This window comes from Dunckerocampus dactyliophorus, chromosome 3, assembly GCF_027744805.1.
Source record: "Dunckerocampus dactyliophorus isolate RoL2022-P2 chromosome 3, RoL_Ddac_1.1, whole genome shotgun sequence".
In the NCBI taxonomy this organism is placed as follows: domain Eukaryota; kingdom Metazoa; phylum Chordata; class Actinopteri; order Syngnathiformes; family Syngnathidae; genus Dunckerocampus; species Dunckerocampus dactyliophorus.
Window position 1 is genome coordinate 28,985,731 of NC_072821.1, and position 23,034 is coordinate 29,008,764.

Below are 23,034 nucleotides of genomic sequence, written 5' to 3' on the forward strand. Positions count from 1 at the left end.
AAAATAGTATCGATAACCAAAGACATAAATTCCAAAGGAAGAAGGTTAAAAAAAACGTCACAAAAATGATTCCAAAAACAAAACAACATAGGAACCTGAGGTCAAATGCTTGTTAGTTTTTTTTATGTAATTTTCGGGAAAAAAATGTCCCTCTAAAGTGGCAAGAACTTGGGAATTTGAACCGCTTTTCTGCATGGGGTACCCAATTTTACCAGACTCAGCCAGCGTCAGAGCATTAACACATGAAAATGTTTTTCTGTTACTTTTTGCTGCTTTTTGGTAACACTAATTCCAAGAGCTGCCCAGGAATCGGCCCACATGCAGCAGAGTGCCTTAAAGTCACTCAATTTAACGAAAAACAGTGAAAGTCAGGACATTTTCATCACTTTCTTTAAAAACAATAAATTAATAAATAAGGGAAAGCCAGGACGGGACGTGAAAACAGTCACACGATTAAATCTATCATCTTATATTCTATGCGCCTCAGTTGTCATCGTTCACTTAAACGAGCCCGTCAAAAAGCAAGACTTGTTCGCGGACGTTACATCTCTACGAGCGAGCCGGCAGAGCGGATAAGAGATTAGACTAGTTAATATCACTTCATAACAACGTACCACGTTTCACGCCAGTGACGGTAACGTTGTAACCTTAGAAATAGTCATTCATTAGATTATCGCCGACTGGAAAACTTATTTAGTAATATTTACAGGTATGCCTGTCACGATAATCAATAAATCGATTAATCAAATGATCAAAAAACAACCAAATTTGATCATTTTGTTGGCCTCGATTAATTGGGATTGTTTTCCTCTCTCTCCTCTCTCTTTACCGCACAGGCTGGATGACAAGAGGCTTCACTCTGCACATTGGTGAAGTTAGTTTCACGTTGGACGTTGGATATTCGTCTCCGTCGCTGTTAATTTCACATTGGCAGTCGGATATTCAGCTCTGTAGCAACAGCGGTAGTTCCCCCTCACTGTGCCCGAACTGCTCTCTCATGGTGCGGTGAGCTCGCATGGGAAGAGTGTGTGGAAATATTTCCCCAGCTGACCGCTCATTCACAGCGGCATGTCCTCACAAACACTAACCAGGCCTCTCCTGAACTCAACGTGAACCAGACACATCGGCTGAGTTAGCAAAAAAACGTTGATATTCTTACAAGCCACCAAACGTGAGCATGAGCTCACGTACAACAATAGCCAGCGTAAGCTAGCTGGGTTAGCTTGGTTTGGCGGAGCATGCTAATGTGGCTATGTGTGTGTATGCCACTCAGGCTGTGAGTTGTGCTTTACTACTTGTTCATGTAACGCAGCGTTTTAGGTTGGCCGCTGACTTCGTTCAAGTTGTGTGTGAAATAGGGACAAGAGCTACAACTTCAAGAGGCACTCGATAGCTATCGCACTTAGCCAGAGTCAAAACACATTTTAATCACACTTGAAAACACACTAAAATAAGAGTGTCATAAAAATAGCTTACATTAATAAAGCTATTACAATTGCATCTGTATTTTATTTAAACGCTCTTGACATTCCAATAACAATGCTAAATACTCTTGAGAAATGAAAGTATTGCTTTTGGTATGATGTACTCACATTATTATGCCACATAATCAATGAAAAAATGGTATCAAAAAACGTTGTCAATATTGATTATCAACAATAATTTGACAATCGCCGATTGTCAACAAATCGACAATTATCAATCTCTCACCACTTCTCACATCAAATTTTGCAGCTTCACTCTATCATGGTTTTTCATAAATATATTAATCAATAAATCATGCTGTTTCGTGGTTGAATACGGCCTATTATTAGTAAAAAAAAAAAATGCATATTTAAGCAAATTAGAGTTATTTTTTGCCTAAATTCAGCACTGTCAAGCATGAAAATAGCTAAATGAAGTAATATACAAAATATAAGGCATTCAGAAGACGCATTCAAAGACGTTGTGATATGTAGTATTCTACACTGGCCACTTGGTGTCAGTAATCTTACAATGATGACAAAATAGAACAACAACAAGGAACTCCAAATTGTAACATGTGTGAATCTATATTATGGCTTATTTTCTGTCATTATGGAACTATTGCTATATTGGGTTACAGGAGTGCAACAGGAGTGTGACTATAGGGGTGTTATTTCATGTCTCTAATCATGTTAAAAACCTTATCTAGAAGGTTGTATGCTCAAACTACAAAAATACCACCATAAACAAGGGAGTACTGTACAGTTTTCTTGAGTTATTTTTAACGCCGCACCTGCCAACACTGCACCTGACAGCACTGGCAAGAGAGAATACGCCCCAAATAGACTATTTGACCTGTTTCTCTCAATCACTACGTTTCCATGCGCACAATATTCGTGTAGTAATATCCATCCATTTATTTTTTGTACCGCTTCATCCTCATTAGGGTCGCAGGGGCATGCTGGAGCCTATCCCAGCTGACTTCGGGCGACAGGCGGGGCACACCCTGGACTGGTCGCCAGCCAATCGCAGGGCACATATAGACAAACAACCATTCACACTCACATTCATACCTATGGACAATTTAGAGTCGCCAATTAACCTAACCTGCATGTTTTTGGGAATGTGGGAGGAAACCGGAGTACCCGGAGACACGGGGGAGAACATGCAAACTCCACACAAAGATGCCCAAGGGAGAATCGAATCCAGGTCTTCCTGATCTCCAGACTGTTCCTGTGTTGGCCAACATGCTAACCACTAGCGGTCCTGTATTAATCATATTTCCATTATTTCTTGATTTTGACTTTGTGGATTATTTTTCTATTGCTTTCTTGCTGTGAAAGTTTGTGAAATGCAAATGTGGAGGAGCGATTGCAATGCGTGCAAGCTGCAAACCTAAAGGAAGCACTGGTGTGTGTGTGTGTGTGATTGGAATACTAAGTGTCGTGTGTTTATTCTTTAATAAAATGAAGGATCAGATATCTTAAGAGATGTTGCTGATATGAGTTTAATCTTCTATATTTCATACTGCAGTAATAAAAGCTATCCATGCCAACAAAATGACAGCATATTAAGTTTAAAGCTCCATAGATCAGTATCAGTAAACTTAATAATGATGCTGTTAAGATGTTGGGCTTTTAGTCCCGTAGATGCTCATGTTGCTTTTCAAGCCTAGAGACGCTCCCCTAAAGCAAATGCAAAGGAATTCAACTGACTTTCATTTCAACACAAAGCAAATTGTGCGGATGAGAAGATGCTGCAGCTTGTGCAGCTATGGGGTGTGTGTTTGTTTTGTGTGTTTGTGGCTTTGATGGTTTTGTGTTCAGGTTAGTAAGCATCATCTTTACGCATCTTAACAAGCTGGAGACTGATGGGCTGGACTTGACCAGCTAGCTTTCTTTGAGGAGGCCAGATAGCTGCTAAGGGTTTTGTTTTGAAGAGAGAATAAACTGTAAGCTACTAAACACCGTGTCCATTAAATGGAGAGTAAATGTAGCTGCAGTTTTATCAGAAATGGCCAACGTTCAGTATCGGGGATGGCCACTGGCATCTTGACGTCTGATCTATGGACTGTCACAGAGGATGTCAAAGTACTTCAGTCCACTCACCTTCAGGTTCTTTTAAACTTCAACTTTTAACATTAAACTAACCCTTGCATTCATTCAGGATGCCATGGCTATCTACTAACACAATCTGAAAAAAATCCCACATTTTCCATGGCAACATTCCCATTGAAAATGAATGAACAATTTTTACACGTTCCACATTTCTCAACCAATTCAAACCATTTTAACACCAGAACTTTCAGTTCATGCAAAACATTCAAGCTATCTCATTTCCACAATCCAAACATTCCTGGTTTTCCTCGAATTCTACATTTTCCAGCCCAGATATTCTCATTGAAATGAATGCCATTTTTCCACATTTATCAACCCATTCAAACCATTCCAACATTAAAAAATTCATCTAATTCGGGACACAACAGCTATCTATTTACATTACCAAAAAGTCCCACATCGTCTGTAATTCCATGTTTTCTGCAAAAAAAAATTCCCATCCCAATTCCTAGTTACACATTTCTCAACTCATTCCAAAAAAAATTCAGCTCATTCAAAACATTCAGGCCATTTTCCACATTTCAAAAATGATTGGTTTTGATGGAATTCCACATTTTCCGGAGCAACAATTCCCATTGAAATTAATGTCATTCCACATTTACCAAACAATTCTACACAATTCCAACATGAAAACATTTCGCTCATTCAGGACATTCAGACTAAAGAAAAGTCACATCCGAAATGTTCCCCCTTTTTTCGAAATTCCACATTTTCCATGACACAAATGCCCATTGATGTTCATCATTCTTACTGCCTCCACATTTCTCGAACCATTCAAACCATTCCAACATCAAAAAGTTCCTCTCATTCAGGACACAGTGACTATCTATTCAATAGTCATAATTCCACATTCTCAGTGACAAAATTCCCATTTCAATTCCCAGTTTCACATTTCTCAAGCAGTTTCAAACAATTACAACTTGAAAGCATTTTTCTTATTCAGGACATTCAGACTAGCAGTATTCCACATCCCAAAGATTACCACTCTTTCCGAAATTCCACATTTTCCAAGACACAAATTCTCACTGATCTTGATCATTCTTACTATCTCCACATTTGTCAGACCATTCAAACCATTCCAAAACCAAAACATTCAGCTCATTCAAAACATTCAGGCCAGGTGCCACCTTCTAAATATGATCATTTTTGCTGGAAATCCGCAATTTCCGGGGGAAAATTTCCATCGAAATGAACGTCTTTCCACATTTCTCAACCGATTCAACTCAATTACAACCTGAAACTGTTTCTCATTCAGGACATTTAGGCTAATAATAGTCCAAAATATTCCCACTTTTACCAAAATTCCATATTTTCATAACACAAATTCCCACATTTTCCGTAATGACACTTTTTTCATGACATAATTCCTATCCCAATTCCCAGTTTCACATCACTCCCATTACTCAATCAATTCACACTATTCCAACATGAAAACCTTTTTGCTCATTCGAGACATTCAGACTAGCAATAGTCCACATCGCAAATATTCACACTTTTCCCAAAATTCAAAATTTTCCATATCACAAATACCAATTGATCTTGAAAATTCTTACATTCAACAGAAAATTCAAAACATTCAACTCATTCAGGACATTCAGTCAAATAATGTTTACACATTTCTCAAACCATTCAAAACATTCCAACACCAAAAAGTTCATAGAAATTCCCATATTTTATGTAATTCTACACTTTCCGTGAGAAATTCCCGTCCCAATCCCCAATGCCCTGTTCTGCTGGAATTTCACAAATTCTGGGGCAGTCATTCCCATTGAAATAAATGTCACTTTTCCACAATTCTCAACCCATTCAAACCATTCCAGCATCAAAACATTGAGGCTACCTATTTTCCACATTCCCCAAAATTCCCACTTTTCATATGATTCCACATTTTGCGTACAGAATTTCAGTTGAGCTTCAACATTCACACACAATTTCTACACAAATTGCCTAACATTTTCATCATCGTGAAGAGCAGGCAGACACTTGCACTTCCCGTGGCAGATACGGAGGCTTGCCTGTCCAAACACGTATTTCAGCAAGCACCGCTGCCATCTTTAAAATGAGTTGACGGGTTTCGTGCAGCAGTGCGGTGGGATCTTGTGGAGATCTTGCTCTTTTCCGTACGCTGACACGCTTCGTGATTATTTTGACAGTTTCATGTCCGCCGTGAAACGACTAATCACTGCTGAGGCTTTCTTGGCCTGTTGCATTAAGTTGCCTTGGCAGAGGCTTCACACTCCACTTCCCTCCGACAAAATGCCAGCAGTGTTTTCATCAGCGTACTCTGTGTGAATGCAGATGAAGAGACTTGGCGATTACTTGCAAGTTGGACAGCGGGAAAATACGTATTTGATCCCCTGCAGATTGTGTAAGTTTACCCTCTGACAAGGTATGTCTTTGATTGAGTGTACTTGATCCCCTACCGGCTAGCAAGCATTCTGACACCCACAGGTCGTTTTTTATGAAGAAAGTACTCCAAATCTCAACTCATTATGTGGATAAAAGACACCTGTCACAAAAACACTCTCTTCCATTCCAGCCTGTCCACCATGGGTAAGACCAAAGAGATGTCCATCCTTAATGTAGGACATGAAAAAAAAATCCAGTGGATATTTTGTGGAGCATGGAAATATGGGGAAGCTACCTATAAATAACTACTGGCTCCATTTACATTTGTTGAAGTGGTTTTTAATTAAAGGAAGAACACTCCTTGAGGTCCCAGGAGGCGTGTTGGATTGTTTGGAGCTGCTATTTATATCCAGTGGATAGCCCTACTCAGCCTGCATGTACGTTCCTGCACGAAACCCACTGATGAACACTTGGCTACACACTTCAGATCTGATCTTTGAATGACATTGTCTGTTAGGATCCAGACATTTTAGTCTGAAGGAGTAATATCTGCGTAAGTGTCAGTCCATGGTGACGTCAAACCACCGTCACTGGATACCGGTGTTCCGGTTTATGGCATGCTTGACTCTTGGTGGTTTTTGGGTTGTTCCTGAACATCCCAAGCAATTTCCTTCCATCTGAGGGTGGCAGTTTGTGACTTCAAGGATGAATTCGAAACGTCAACTATTAATGATGTTGGAATCTGCGGTTTACAAGTAACTCCAAAATGCTTTTCTAACTTCTTAGATGTGTCTATGCTCCACATGTGCATCCAATGTGCTTTTATTGTTGTATTTTTGCAGCTGAGGCAGAGCAACAAGGCAGGTGGATGCAATCTGCAATTAGTAGGTGAGCATGCTCAGTTCAATACGGTCACCCTTGTTTATCGCAGTTAGTTGGTTCCAGGCCCGACCGTAATAAGTGGATTTGCGCCAAGTACAAGTCCTTAGTTATAAATACAATATTTTCATAGTTAGAGAATACAGAACCTGTTTAGGACCTTCGTAATTATTATTAGAGCCCTCTAGACATGAAATAACACCCCTATAGTCACCGTTTACCCAATATAGTAGGCATAATAAGAGAAAATAAGACATATGAAACATAAATAAGACATAAATAAGTGCTCGTGTGTTGCTGTAAATGTGTTCAGTGCTCGGGGAACTGAGTGGGGGCAGACAGCAGGTGACATCAAGGGTTCAGAGTTGAGTTTCAGCCGTTTTAGGGATTATTGTGCCTGTTGTGAGATCATTCAAACCTGCAATAAAAGCCTGTTCCGTCGATCAAGTCTGGTGCTTGTGTGTCTCACCCAACACTACTGACACCTAGTGACCCGTGCAGAATACTACATATCATCACATCTTTGAATGCGTTTTCTGAATGTCATATGTTTTTATTTTACTTCATTTAGCCATTTTTATGCTTGAAAATGCTTCATTTAAGCAAAAAAACCCACAAAATTTTGCTTAAATATATTTTTTTTATTAATAGGCCGTAATTCAACCACAAAACAGCATGATTTATTAATTCCTATATTGTTGGAACAAATGTGATAGAATGAAGCCACAAAATTGAAAGCGCAAAGTGGCGAGAGATTACTGTATGTAATTCGGTATCATGGCCACGGCTGGGTTCATTTTCGGTACAATAACGGAACAAAATGCAAAGCATAAAACTGCTTAGCTTCTGTGTTTAATGATTTTTTCAAATGAAGCATGAAAATGCAATTGGAATCACCTGGCAGGTAATCCTTCAATTAATGCAATTCTCAAATCCAAAATACAAATATAGTGCAAAACCTAGTCCACTTTTAGGCACACTACACGTGCTTGTGGAGGTGCATCGCAATGCCGTATGCACACTTCCTGTCCCTCACTTGAAATGTGTACTTGAGATGAGCTTTTGGTTCCTATTCATTTTGAATACAAATAATCTAAATAGAAATTAGTCTGATTCATAAAGCCTGCATCCACATCAGGAAGATGCCAGATTACCCCTCATAGTTTCCCCATGTTGATCTGAGTTGTGTATTTCCTGCCACTACTTCCTTGTTCTTTTGTTTGCTTGCTACTTGCTTCCATGCAAGGTCTTGTTTCTTGTTTAGTATCTTTTTCGCCTTTTGTTACAGGTAGGTTTTGGTTGTTACTTTTTAATATTGTTTCTTACTGGACTGCCTGCTCTGTTCCCAAGGTTTAGGGCATCCTGGCCTGAAGCTGAAGGTTCTGCCGTCTTTCTGCATTTTTGTATACTGCCGTATATTTATGTCATTTTGTATCTCTTCCATAGTAAACTGTTTTTTTTGGTACAAGAATTTACACCTCTCGGGGTCCAAAACCTGGCTTTTAATGTTTTTCATTTTTATGCTGAGAAGAGAAACAGCACTGTCAAGTTCTTTAGGACTTTGGCAGAGAAGATCAACTCAACTCCAGTAGATTTTCTCGAGTTTATTTTACACCTCAACTATTTACAGGAGCACAGGTTAGGTTGATAACCTTAGAATCAGAGAGGAATAGCATCAAGTTATTACTCATTACTATGCAGTTTGTAACTCAGGAACAACGATGCCGTCACATGCCAGTGGTCTCTCCGGTCTTTTGTGACAATCATTTGAATAGTTGTGACAAAGATACTCGAATGTCGAAAGATACTTTAAGAGTATTTGTTCATTTTTCCCATTTGTTTACTTTGTACAACCCCCAAGTATTAGTAATGTGTAATAATGTGTGTCATACTGTAGGTCTGTCCCATAAGTCCCACAATTGCCACATAAGTTCGAAACGACCAGCATCATAGTTGTTATAAGAATCGTCATGTTCTTTGATAAAAACACGTACAGTCATACGACACTTATTTTTTAACAATATTCCCAAATAAGCCAAATTTGACAGAACAAGCACCACTTATTAAACAATTAAAGGTGAATGCACGTAAATATTTGTATGTACCGTAAATTCCGGTGTTTAAGCCGCACCGTTGTATAAGTGCTAAATTTCGAGGAAAAAACAGACTTGTTCTTGTATAAGCCGCACCGGCGTAGAAACCGCATGTGTACACATCATTTAGTGCATAAAAAGACAGAACTATTTTTTAAAACTTTTTATGAAAGAAATGTTTTTTTCCCCAAGCAATGCTTGCCAAACAGTGCGTTAAACAGTGCAAAACACGGCTAAGTACAAGCACACGGCTAATAAAACACTGCGGCTAGAAACATTTGAAAACAGTACACGGCTACGGTAGTTAAACAGTGCCTAGTGCGTGTTACATACAGTAAATAACAGTAGCCATTCATCGCCGTCGTCTTGGGAACTAAAACCACAGATGTCTTCCTCTTCCGTGTCAGAAATGAACACTTTTGTTTGAGTGTACAGTGTTCCCACGCTACATCGCGCTCCAACTTTCACGGATTGGCTGTTTCGCTGATTTTTTTAAGTGCAATTTTGCTTTTTTTTAACATCGTATGAACGCGCATTGTGTTCTGCGTCCTTGTGGTGTATTAGCGCAATCTATCGGTGCTCTGTTTTATGTGTCTGTTATTGTACTATGTGTCTGTTATTGGTTAGATATATATACTTTATTCATCTCCGTTTGTTGATGTCCCTGGTGAAATCACTATTACACACTATTTCTCCTGGTGTTATCGTCTGGACTTCATGAGAACCACGGTACAGTGGCACCTTTGTGGCCGCCTTTGCATCATCATAGTGCGAGGATCCCTGGCAGATGCAGGTATGTGTCAACAACGTGATCGCTGCACAACTCCAATACGTCCCCTCTTTTTTGTTGTTTTCCTTCATCGTATCAGGCTTTGCAATCTTGGCGGTGTATTTATGGTGTTCACTGAATAATCCAAATCCAACAATGCTTTACATTTGATTCTAGTATAAATTGTGCTTGTTGCTGCAAACTGTAAGCTGCAGTGTGTGCATAAAAAAGTTTGTTTCTTGAACTTTTTTTGCCCTTATCTTAGTGATAGCGTTTTCCAAAACATGAATTTCAACGATTAATAGTATGTGTGAAGTATAAGAGATTAGATTTGAGTCACGAGATTAGAACACGACAACACCAAGTATCAATGGAAATGTAGTTTTTAGCCACACCAGTGTATAAGCCACAAGGAAAAAAGTAGCGGCTAATAAAACAGAATTTACGGTATGTTCTACTTGGATTTGAAAAAAAAAAATCACTTGTGGAAAATCACTAAGGATGCGGGTTGCGTAATCAATCCACCCTGGAAAAAGAACAGTTCAAATAAATTATTAAAAGCCCAAAATGAATAAAACAGTCGAATATTCCAAATCAGAGTATTGACGTTTGTGTCATAAATAACCCAAAGAAGAAGAATTATTTGAATACATTTGCGGTGTTGATTCATGGAGCAGACACAGGAATGATGTACGACTGATGCCAACACAAAATATCAGCAAGGTGCTTCTAGCAATGTTTATGCAACGGAGCCAATGCTGAGGAAAATCGTACAATTGACAAAACAATAATAAAGATTGTCTTTCCACGGTCATGTAAATCCAATTATTCTCTTCCAGAGACCCAAAAATATGAACAAAAAACACATTTCATAAAGAATGATGATTGTTTTACATGCAGAAAACAATGCAAAATAAGTATAGATGACGAATGAAATAGATAAATGAACATTTAACATCAATTTTTCCCGTTAATGAAGACTGTTGTTGAAGGGGGGGGGTGCACGCCATCTTCATACTTTGCGATGAGTTCTTTGTTAAACTCAGTAGTGTTTCTCAGCTTCTTTATCCAATCGCTGGCGCTCGCAACTTTCTTTGGCCCCATGGCGGGTTATTTAGCGTATTTCATACTCAAAATGCACGGACAGCGAGTCAGCGAGTCAGCAACGCGTAAAGTGCTTTGTTTGGGTACTGGATTCAGTGCAATGGCACAGTACAGGACAATATTGTATGATAATCGAGACGGTGTACAAAAACGAGGGCAAAAATAGGCGAAAAATATTAACCGAAAACTAAATCATAAATAAAAAATGGGGCGTACAAAAAATGAAGTTTTAAATATACTGTAGTTTATGCACAGAGCTGCCAGTACAGAACGTAAAAAAAACTAACACTCCTAACACCATTGGCAGGTATACGTGTAGCTAGGGGCCACAGGGGCAATCTTGGGGGCGCCGTGAGGGCGAAAGAAATTTGTGGCCAGCGCTCATTTCCTCCTCATGTCAGGATATGTGCGGCAGGTGGGCACCCTCTACAGGCGGGGTACTCGCGCCCCCACGCTGCTCAGACATATCAAACGAAACATTCACCACCGGGGGGGGGTGAGTTCACCGCTGGGCCTCAGCCCTCAGATTAATTTACAAAATTAAAAAGAAGTAAATTATAACAGTAATTGCACAAAAAAAACTTATTTCATTGTTAATATTATATTATATTCATTATATCGCAGACCAAGAGTCTCAAACATGTTATTTCACTACTAAAATGTTAAAAAGGAGGGAATTGTGAGTCAGTATGAGTTTTTGAGGTTTAGCCTTGACAGCGTGTTGAGTGACAGAGGGGGATGACAATTACGTGTCATTCATTTTTTTAACAAAACATGGAAAAGAGAGTCAATTTAGGAAGGAGAGGAGAAACGGGCCACACCATTATTATCAAATTGTGAAAATAGGGATGTAAATTGGCCGCACGGTGGCCTAGTGGTTAGTCAGGAGATCGGGAAGAACTGGGTTTGAATCTCTGTTGGGCATCTCTGTGTGGAGTTTGCATGTTTTCTCCGGGTACTCCGGCGACACTAAATAGTCCATAGGTATGAATGTGAGTGTGAATGGTTGTTTGTCTATGTGCCCTGCAATTGGCTGCCGACCAGTCCAGGGTGTACCCCGCCTCTTGCCCGAAGTCGACTGGGATAGGCTCCAGCATACCCACGACCCTAGTGAGGTTAAGCAGCATAGAAAATGGATGGATGGGATGTAAACCAAATGCAATTTAAGGGGGGTTTGTGAAACAGTTTGGATCACCGTCTGCAGTTGAAAAAAACATTTGTAAACAACATTTGTGGGAGTGTGTCGAGGTTGAGGTTGAGGACTTGGGGGTTGTACTTGTCATCAGTCCGCCCAGTGTGTCATTCAAGCCAGAACCTGCACTGCCTAACAGTTTCATAGCTCGTTGGGAAGTTGATGAATAAGTCAAAGATTATTTTTGGATTCTCCCTCTGCAACCCCGTAGACAAATATGGAGTGGTTCTTTTTATAATAACAGAGGGCAAAACCGTGAGCAGCCAGCAGGCCTGACCAGAGGAAACACATTTTTCTTTGAGACTGAGGAGTTGATGGTTTTCTCAAGTAAACGGCCTTTTGGATGCCTGCCCTCAATCCTCCATGCCAGCCCTCTGCCAGGACTTCCCTCTGTCGCTGTGTGTGTTTGCACGACTGGAAACTCCAGCCTGCACTGGAAAAGTACAACAAAGTTGTGTTCTTTACGTTGCTTTCAGGAGAAAGTGTCAAAGTGAGTAGGAAGGGATTTCAAAATCAAACTTTTATTTCCTTATTTGTACCGCTTTTTTTTGCTACAAGCAAAATAGGTTACACCAGGAGCGTCCAAAGTGCAGCCTGGGGGCCGTTATTGGCCCGCGGCACCTTCTAAAAATATAATTTAAAGAAAACTTTTTTTTAAAAAAAAAGGAAAAATCGGCAGTAATTTTTCAAGAACAAAATTAAGAGAAAAAAATAGTAATCTAACAAGAAAAATGTTCCGATCACCTGCTGCTGCGCCCTGTTCTCGCTCTCTCTCTCTCCCGCTCCTACAGCAGGAGCTGGGACAACTGGACACACCTGCACCTAATTGGTCCATCCCATACTTAAGACTGAGTAGGTTGGCAGCAGTGAGAGGCCGGTTCGTTGCATTACATTCCAGTCCGCTCGCTCGTGGCTCATCATCTCGCCTACGCTCCCGAGTCGGCATCTCCACAGCTGGGTTTTTTCCAGAAGTTGTCATTTTAGGAGAATAACAATGTAATATTATGGGGAAAAATAACATTTTTATGTAGCATAAAGTTTAAATATTAAAGAAAAATTGTTTTTTTAAGTCAAACTTTTTTTAAAGTCATAATATTATGAGAATCAAACAAAACAACCAATAAAATTGTCATTTTTTGGGGGGGGAAATTAGGTTGCAGAAAAAGTTAGAATGTTATGAGAATAATGTCAAAATATTATGGGAATAAAGTTATATTTACAATAAGAAAGTTGAAATAGTCAAAAGATTTTTTTGAAAAACAACGTAGAAATGCAAAAAAAAATGCTGTAAATTTACAAGAAAGAAATCGAAATATTAATGTTGTATTTTAAAAGGAAATTGCAATTTTACAAGAAAAAAGTTGTAATATTATGAGGAAAAAGTCATGTCATTTTAGTAGCATAGAGTTGAAATATTGAAGAAAAATATGTAGTTTTGAAAAAAAAAAGTAAAAAAAAAAACTGTTTGAGAAACAAACAAAACAAAATCAAGTTGGGACATTTTTGGGAAAATTACGTTGGGGAAAAAGTTATAATATGGAAATAAAGTCAAAATATTATAGGAATAAAGTCATATTATGGAAAGAAAATTTAACAAGATTAGTAGAAAGTTTAAATATTTCGATTTTTTTTTTAACAGCAGAAATTGAAAAAAAGGAGCAAAGTTCATACTAATCATGCACATTTTCACCTACAGCTGAGATGCAGTTTGTTCTTGAAGCATACACTCCTGATCAAAATCTCAAGACCAGCTGAAAAATTGCTAGAATTTGCATTTTGCCCATTTGAATCTTAATGAGCTTTTAAGTAGAGCTACAATATGCAAAAGCAAGAAGGGGGAGTGAGACAAAAAACATTTGTAACTTGTAATTTAAACACAAAAAAAATGAAATAGGATGTTTATCACCTGATCAAAAGTTTAAGACCACAGGCTATAAAAGACAAAATCTGCTCAAAATGTTCATTTTCTGTCAGGCATTCACACTGTCATGCCCTCCTGATGGCTAAAGATAAGAAGCTTTCTCTTTTTGAACGTGGTCGGATTGTCGAGCTGCATAAGCAAGGCCTCTCACAGCGTGTCACTGCTGCTGAGGTTGAGGCGCAGTAAGACAGTCATTCTACATTTTTTGAAAGATCCTGAGCATTATGGAACAAAAATGTCAAGTGGTAAACCCAAAAAAAACACACCTGCACTGAATCGGAGGATCCAATTGGCTGTCCATCAAGACACAGGGCGGTCTTCCACCCACATTAAGGCCCTTACTGGTGCCGACTGCAGCGCAATAACCATCAGACGCCATCTGCAGGAAAAGGGTTTAAAAAAACTATTTCAAAGACCTCGTCTCCTTCTACGCCACAGAACTGCCCGTTTAGACTTTGCCAGGGAGCATCAAACATGGACACTGAAAGGTGGAAAAAATGTGTCTTCTCTGATGAGAAAAAATGTAACCTTGACAGTCCAGATGGCTTCCAATGTTACTGGCATGACAAGGAGATCCCACCTGAGATGTTTTCTACCCGGCACAGTGGAGGGGGGTCCATCATGGTCTGGGGTGCTTTTTCATTCAGTGGAACACTGGAGCTTCAGATGTTGCAGCGGGCATCCCTCATGACTGAGGGCCCTCGTCTGTGTGGTAACAGCTGGGTTTGTCAACAGGACAACGCTGCAGTTCACAATGCTCGCTTGACCAAGGACTTCTTCAGGGAGAATAACATCACTCTTTTGGACCATCCTGCATGTTCCCCTCATTTAAATCCCATAGAGAACATTTGGGGATGGATGGCAAGGGAAGTTCATAAAAATGGCCACCAGTTCCAGACAGTTGATGCCCTTCGTGAAGCCATCTTCACCACTTGGAGCAATGTTCCCACTAGCCTCCTGGAAACACTCACATCAAGCATGCCAAACACATTTTTGAAGTGATGAACAAGAACGGTGGAGCTACTCATTACTGAGTCCTACTGAGAACATTTTTTGTTCTGGTTTGGAGAGTTTACCTGTATGTTGCTTTACAAAATATCTAAGTGACCCTTCCATCCTTTGGACAGACCTGGGTTACAGTCAAACATTTGGTTTTCGTACACCCCGTTTTTTTCTATATGATTCGGTTTTTGGCGAAAGTTTGTGCTAGGAAGGAGGAAGAAGTAAAAAGAGACAAGAAAAAGGAAAGATGAAGGAAGATGAAAATAAGAAGAAGGAAAGAAGAATAATGAATCAAGAAGAAGAAGAAAGAGGCAAATATTGCGATTGGAATTTCTGATGGGTGTACAATGACAGTCATGGATTTGGGACAGCACTACACTGTCAACATTCACACAGCAAGTACACAGTATACACCGAGTACACAGTGTAGAGTATTATATTTGAGACACAGTGCAAGTGTCATTTTACTTTGAAGGCACATATTGTGACATTTCCAAGTATACATTCTGTGGGTGTGACTTTCCCAATGAGAAGTTTTCCGTGGTATAAAAAAGCACTTCATCTCTGCATCTCCATGCCAAGCAACATTACCTTCTCCATCTCCATGCTGCATCAGGTCACATCATTGCCATTATCACAGCTACACTGATGCCACTGCGCTCTGCTGCTCCCAGCATCAAACTATCAGCTTGTGGGAATGGAAAGTGTCCCGCAGCGTGCTTTCAAGACACACAAAGACAAACGACAGCCAACTTTGCTACAGCCTCATCGGAAAAGCAGTCAAGCTGTCCAGCGACATGAAGACAAAACGTTTGCTTGCCTCATTTCAAAAGTCCTTGTAAAACACCGTTTCTCATCTGGGAAATGCTTTCCCAACACGTCTGTGCTTTCCAAAAGGATGCTGAAATGGTCGACAGACCGGGCTCGCTCATCAGCTCACACGAGGAGCGATCACGTGAACGACCTCTCTTCTGACTCGTCTTTATCACATGCATGAGTGTACTGCCGCGCGAACAAGCGTGCCATGTTTTTGACTTGATGGATTATTTTCGCTGTTTTCCTCCTGTCTTATGTACTCCAAACACTCAAAATGGTAAGTGCACAGTGGTGGACACTTACCACCCTCAGTAGTCGCAATTTTGGCTACGTCGCGGAACGGGCGGGACAAACTTTGAATTATGGCAGCTGAGAAGCAACCCATAGCGGTGGAAAGTAGTGAACAGAAGAAGAAGGACAAGAAGAACGAAGAAGGAAAGGAGAAAGAAGAAGAAGAAGAAAGAAAGAAGCAAAGAAGAAGTAAGAAGTAGGGATGTCCCAATCCACATTTTTTGGCTTCCGATCCGATTTTTTTATAGCCTTGCCAATCCGATCCAATCCGGTACCGATCGTTTGTTTTGTTTGTTTTAATAATAATGTGCTTTTGTTACAAACATGCAACCAAAGTATTGCTGAATGGACTTTTTTATTACACAGCATGATCAACAATATTGTTTGGCTTTTGTAACAAACCTCTGTGAGTCAGGTCCCTGATCCAATAAAAGATCCAATAAAAGTCCACCCAATAAAAGATCAAATTGGAAAAAATGGGCGTGCAAAATACTTTTCGGGTAGGACTAATCATTTGACATGGTTATAGATCAATTTGTGGTGTGATTTAGAATATATTAAATTTTTTTAACAAACTCTCTTAGGGCCCGAAGAAATCAGTTTTATTTTTTCTCAATTTCCGTTTTAATTTTCCAATTCACTTTTTTATCTTTTCTACTTATTTTACCAGCATAGAGTGTGTGCTATTTGGGCTAGTGAATAAAATGTAAAAATCCTTACATTTATTGATGCATCATTGGCCCATTTTGTCCAGTAATTGAGAAATGCATGTAGCTTAGCTAACTTTTCTAATGGGATGTCAGCCTCAGAACATCCATCCAATCATTTGCTATGCCGCTTATCCTCACTAGGGTCATGGGTATGCTGGAGCCTATCCCAGCTGACTTCGGGCGAGAGGTGGGGTACACCCTGGACTGGTTGCTGGTTTGACATGTTTAGTAGTGTTTGTGCGGCCCCTATTATAAGCAACCAGTGGTCAGAGCGGCACTTCCCGTGCGAGCTCGCTACACCATGACTCAGCAGTCCGGGCACAGTGAGAGGGAGCTACCACTGTAGCTACGGAGCCGCATATCCAACGTCCAACTTGAAACTAACTTCACCACGGTGCACCGCGGACATGTCTGCATGGTGGTGTTGTGTTTTCTTCTTGCGGGTGGCGCGAGTCGAGTGGCAACCAGCTTCGAGGTGCATTACAGCACCTACCATGTCGGAGTGTGGCTCAGAGTTACCAACGTGATACGGCAACCCGATCTCATGGCAGAGGCCGATATTATCCGATCTTCAGAAAGACAGCGGATCGGCAGCCGATCCCGATCCTGAAGATCGGATCGGGACATCCCTAGGAAGAAGGAAAGAAGATAGAAGAAGGAGGAGGAAAGAAGATGGTAGCAGGGAAGAAGAGAGAAGAATAAGAAGGAAAAATGAAGGAAGACTAAATAAGAATAAGACGGAAGAAAAGAAGAAGACAAAGGAAGCTGTCCAGTTTTCCAACATGTTTTGGATGTAGGAAGTTTTACTGCTCGTCCTTCTTCATGTGCTGCATTTCCAGTGCTTAGTACCGACTCGACCCTACCCACTGTGGTTTGGGGAGGGTACTTTTCCACTTCAAAAGCAGGAAAAATAAGTACTATACATCGTAAGGATAAAGGCTTAATTGTGCTCCTGCACCGCAGTGCCAAGCACTGAACCCTCCAGTAGAGCATGACGAGCACCTCCAACAAATTCTAACCTCACGTCAACTGCCACGCACGCCGCAGAGCTGTGATTGGTCGTCTTTTCTTCGTACATCATTTCCATTTTGTCCCTCTCAGGGAAGCGCTGAAGGGTTTTCATGGAGAATTGCACGTATAGCGCTCACCCCCGACAGTAGAGTTGTAAATGAATAAAGACGCCGTCAGCGGAGTGGGCGTACTGGCGTCACTTTAGCATAATTCAGCCTTAACTGCTGGTTGCCATAAAGATACTAAAGTGGTTGGAATCCCACACGACCTGACAGTAACGTGAATGGGTGTCTTCGAATATTGGACTATTTGACGATTTGATTGGGAAGAGTCTGATTCGACCATCAACCATCCTTGGAATTGGATGGAAATGTCATGTGAACGAGATTCTACCACATTTTCACAAAGAATGTCTTTGTTTTTGTTGTGAATAGCCTATTTTGATAGAAAATCAGCTCAATTTGTGTGAATAAAGAATTGAAAATGACAAAAGACCCATTTATCTCCAACAGGGAGACAAATTAAAGTTACAGAGGCTGAAATGAGTAATATATTTAAAGTACATTTAAACAATAAAACCGGCATGTTTAATGTCAGAATGTTCTCGAAGAAGACACTTAGGACAAGATCACGGGTACAAGCGGCCGAAATTAGTTTTCTCCGTAGGGGGGCTGGTCTCTCCCTTAGAGATAAGGTGAGAAGCACTGTCATCCGGGAGAGACTCGGAGTAGAACTGCTACTCCTCCGCATTGAGAGGAGACAAATGAGGTGGCTTGGGCATCTGGTCTGGATGCCTCCCGGACGCCTCCCACGGGAGGTGTTCAGGGCACGTCCAACCGGTAGGAAGCCTCGGGGAAGACGCAGGACACATTGGAGAGACTATGTCTCTCAGCTGGCCTGGGAACGCCTCGGGATCCGCCGGGAGGAACGGGACGAAGAGCTGGTGTGAGGGAAGTGTGGGCTTCCCTGCTTAGGCTGCTGCCCCCATGCAAGGTGTATTTAAAATAAACAGCAAAAAATAAAGGAATTATTTCAAAATAAATAATCAATAAAAATGCAAATAAATGCAATCACTGGCTCAATCAGTGCCTCAAAAAAGTTCACAACAAAAATCATTTTTAAAAAACTCGTCATGTTACGGTATTATTTCTTAGCGTGGTGAATGTCCATAACTTGCCCACAAGTGTTTTGGAGTTGTTGGATTGTGCGTTTACCGAGTTTGTTTTGTTTTTATTTGCCTGTGTCGCCAAGTTTCACATCCGTTCCCAGGTCATGTGATTGTTGTTAGCAACTGCTGCAAAGTGGCGTTCAATGGCGTAACAGTGTCGTTCAATGGAGGGTAAACTGTTTACTTATTCTTCCCTCCTGTCTCGTTCCGGATCACATCTCCACGATGGCTGACTCTCGACTTGTGAGTAACATGTTGACCGACAACGATGACAACAGCGCAGCAGTGCCGGTGGAATGACGACACCTGTGCCTGCTTCGAGTTCTGCCAGTCAGCGCTACTGCGCATGCGTATGACAAGGAAACGTGGAGTAAATATTCTAAATGTGCATCGCTTTGGAGGAATCTTTCACGTTTCACTTAATAAGGCTAAATTTGTATATTTTGTCCTTTACTATATGTTTTATGCTGCAACGCGTAGTATCAATACCTGTTTGTTTACACTACAAGCGATTAAATGATGACATTTGTGACATTTTAGGTTACAATATTCACGTTAACATGTCGAAAATATTGTTATGTGCTTACATGTTAGTTGGACAGCTGCAAAGCCATGTGAAATACACCCTAAATTCACATGCTCGGGGCTGCAAAACTCTACCAGGGCACACGTCTTGCCACACCGGCGCAGATAACGTCACCACTAGCGATGCCGCGACGGCTGAGTTGCCGACTTCTGGCAACACGTCTCATGCACATCTCAGGGTTTCAGCACATCGAAGGCCAGTTCCAACTGCAAGGACTAACACGGGACGTGACGAAGTATTTATCCATTTTCTCTCATACCGTAGGAAGGTGTGACGGACTATTTTAGCAGTTTTGAACCGTGACTTTTTAATATCGTGGTAAACCTTGAAACCAGTAACCGGCCCGTGCCTAAAAATAATTCACACATAACAGGAAGTGCCGCTTGTGTAGTGAAAGCTCATCTACCCCACAATGGCGATTTTTTTTTTCCGTGCCTTCGATGAGCACTATAAACGCTACAACAAAATGAGATGTCATTTCAACATACATTAAAACATTACCTACAACACAAAATAGCTGTAGAAACGCCACAACATTCCGTTCATTCAGGCTAGCTATTTGCCACATTCCAAACATTCCTGGTTTTCCCAGAATTCAGCATTTTCGCACCCAAACATCCCCATGAATGTAAACATCATTTTTCCTTCCACATTTCTCAACCCATTCCAACATCAACATTTTCCACATCCCAAAAATTGCCATTTTTCCCCAGATTTCCACACAGCCTTTTAGTTCAGCGTTCACATGCAATTTCGACACAAATTCCCTTGTTTTTAAACCTGCTTGAGAAACAACACAAAAGAATATCCATTGTAGTATAAAGTGAGGTTGACGGCTCTTTTGGAGTTTATTTTTTAATGTTAATACAAGTTGCTCATTAAGAGGATAACAAGAAAAAGAAGAAAAATAATTCACTTTGGTTAAAAATTTCATTTTCAGATGCTTCTTAGTCCCATTTATTTATCTTTTTTATTCACTGAAAAACACATCGTTAAACACACATTAACAAAAATAAAGTTTAATAAATGAAAAAATATATATTAAAATAAAATAATTTAATTGAAAGGACACTTTTTTATATTATATTACTTACATTAAATTAAATATTTTTAAAATATATATTATATATTTTATATATAATATTATATATATTATATATTTATATATTATATATATTTATTATATATTAAATATATTATATACATTTTTTGTATTGGCCCACAGCACATTCTAAAAATGGAATTTAACACAAAAAATAAAAAAAAGAAAGAAAGAAAGAAAAAAAAAGAAAAATCAGCAGTAATTTTACAAGAATAAAATCCAAATTTTAACAAAAAAAAGATGTAATCGAACGACACAAAGTCAGAATTTTATGAGAATAACGTCATTTGATTTATTTTGAGGAAATATAACACCATTTTAGTAGCATAAACTTGAAATATTAAAGAAAAACTTTTTAAATTGTAATATTATGAGAAATAAACAAAACAACAAATAAAGTTGTAGTTTATGGAAAATTAGGTTGCAGAAAAATACAAGAATAGAGTCAAAATTTTATGGGAATAAAGTCATAACTACGAAAAGAAAATTTGCCAGAAGAAAGTTAAAATTGTTTCAAAATTAAAAAAAAATAATAATTAAAAGAAATTGAATAAGAACAGCTGTAATTTTACAATAATAAAGTCAAGATATTATGACAAAAAAATTGCCATTTTGCGAGAATAAACTCATACTATTATGAGAAAAAATAAGCTCATTTTAGTAGCATAGAGTTCAAATATTACATAAGAATTTTATATATATATATATATATATACAGTATATATTACTTTTAAAAATGACAACAGCGCAGCTTTTAAAAATATGATGAGAACCAAAGAAAACATGATAATGTTGTAATTACTGGAAAACAAGGTTGGGGAAAAAGTAAAAATATTATGGTAACAAAGTCATAATATTACAAAAAGCAAATTTACAAGACTATTAAAAAAAAGTAGAAATATTTAGAAAATGAATATAAATAACAGCACAAATGGGACAAAAATGAGCAAAGACCTAAAAAACATCAGAGTGGCCCCTGCGTGCCTTCATTTTTCAGTATGTGGCCCTCAGGTGGGAAAAGTTTGCACACCCCCTGCTGTATATCTTTTCTTATTGTGATGGTGAACATGCACAAAATAATGTTGAATGTTACACTGGGATGGAGTTGTTCTTGACGTGCTCGTCAACCTGTTGGAAGGCGCTTGTGGGGTGCAGAGTGCACTTGAAGAGTAAGCTAGCATCGTGAACTGACATTTAGCACGAACATTTTTATCAAAGTAAAGCAGTGCTGTGCTAGGTCGTCCAATGAATAAAAAAAAATAAATAAATAATGAATTCAGCAATTTCAAAAAATCAAATAATTATTTAAAAGATAAGTACAATTATATACAATATATACAGTTAAACAATCATTTAAAAAAATATACTATATAACCGTATAAATAAATATATCAAAATGAACCAATTACATAAATTATATATGTGCAGGCATGAGGGACACCCTGTACAATTGTTTTGGGGGTTTTGGGGGGGGGGGGTTGCACGCATGGTGTACAAGAGCAGAGGACACAACACCTTCCTCCGTCCTCTGGACAGCTCAGTCACCCCTTAAAGACTCCCTCGGCTGCCGTAAAATAACGTGCACAAATCCTACATCCTAATTCCCAACGACTTCGGACACAGCAGCACACCTGTGGCCCCCAGCGGCCAAAAGATGCAAGATATTCAGCACGGCGCAAACAACGACGAAGCCTCGCGCGAAAATATGCAAAGGAAGGAAGAAACCTTACCCAAATGTTGCAAAGAAGATGTGCTTGGCTGGTCCGGCAGGGGTTCGGAGCTGGTCCGGTCTTTGGGAGCTGTGGAGTGATGGTGCAGATGTGCCGGTACCGGTGCGCAGAGACGCTGGGATTGTTTGAGCAGCGCACAAGGGCGCACGAGCTGTATTTACTCCTCCTGCAGGAAAGACACGCCCACCGCGTGTCTGCACGCTGCCTGTGTTTGCGTGTGCGTGTGCGTGCGTCAGTGCGTGTGCACAATAGTTTTCACTTACTGTACGTGTTTAATTTTATTATTCATACGAACGCTTATGGGTTCCATTTGAGACTCAGCCTGTCAATTGATTTCGTTTTTTAGGATTTCATTTTATTATTTTATATGTATATTTCACTTTGGAAAATATTGATTATATTCATGTCGAAATGTAATATACATTATATCATATATACAATATTTACATTTTTATTTCTTTTATATTTCTTTTTATTAATTTACATTTAAATAAAAAATATTGATGACATTACATGTAATATATAATAATAATAATGTAATGTAATAATATAATAATAATATAATATGTATACAATATTTAATTTATATATATTTATATATTATATACATATTTCTATATATTTTATATTTTTATTTCTTTTTAAAAGTTGATATTTAAATTTGATAAATATTGTTTTTGATTTATATATAAACAATATAATATAAATATATTTATTTGTAATTTTATTT

General features: G+C 39.2%; 1 protein-coding gene across 2 annotated transcripts in view; it reads right to left on the reverse strand.

Annotated features, from left to right (window-relative positions):
* Window positions 1-22,461, reverse strand: part of LOC129178688 (cell migration-inducing and hyaluronan-binding protein-like) — a 182,743-nt gene extending 160,282 nt beyond the window's left edge. For both annotated transcript variants that reach the window (XM_054771148.1, XM_054771150.1), the window contains exon 1: window positions 22,305-22,461. The gene's annotated coding sequence lies outside the window, so the exon portion shown is untranslated. The remainder of the gene's footprint in view (window positions 1-22,304) is intronic.
* Window positions 22,462-23,034: the final 573 nt, after the last annotated feature.